Genomic DNA, 312 nt, shown 5'->3' with positions numbered 1-312 from the left:
TAACGGGTGGGTACTAGTTTTCTCTGAGCTAGAGTGTTATATCTGTGTCTTTGCATATCACTAGCTAAAGTAAAACCATGATGACATAGGGGGTTACCTCTTGAAGACCCTACTCAGTTCCTTGAAGCATTTGTTCATGCACGCTTTGGAATTAGGATATGGGGATTTTTGGGTTTTAGGTATTTGGGAAAAGATGAATGATGAGGGTGAGTGTTTAGAAAGGTAGAAGAAGGTGTGAAGATATGAGCTATGGAGGTTGGAGGGTTTCAAGAGAGGATTTGGAGGTGGAAGGGTGAAGGAGAAGTGAAGAAT

Source organism: Lupinus angustifolius, chromosome LG11 (assembly GCF_001865875.1).
Source record: "Lupinus angustifolius cultivar Tanjil chromosome LG11, LupAngTanjil_v1.0, whole genome shotgun sequence".
Classification (NCBI taxonomy): Eukaryota; Viridiplantae; Streptophyta; class Magnoliopsida; order Fabales; family Fabaceae; genus Lupinus; species Lupinus angustifolius.
The sequence above is the reverse complement of the archived record's forward strand: the minus strand, read 5'-3'. Positions refer to the sequence as shown.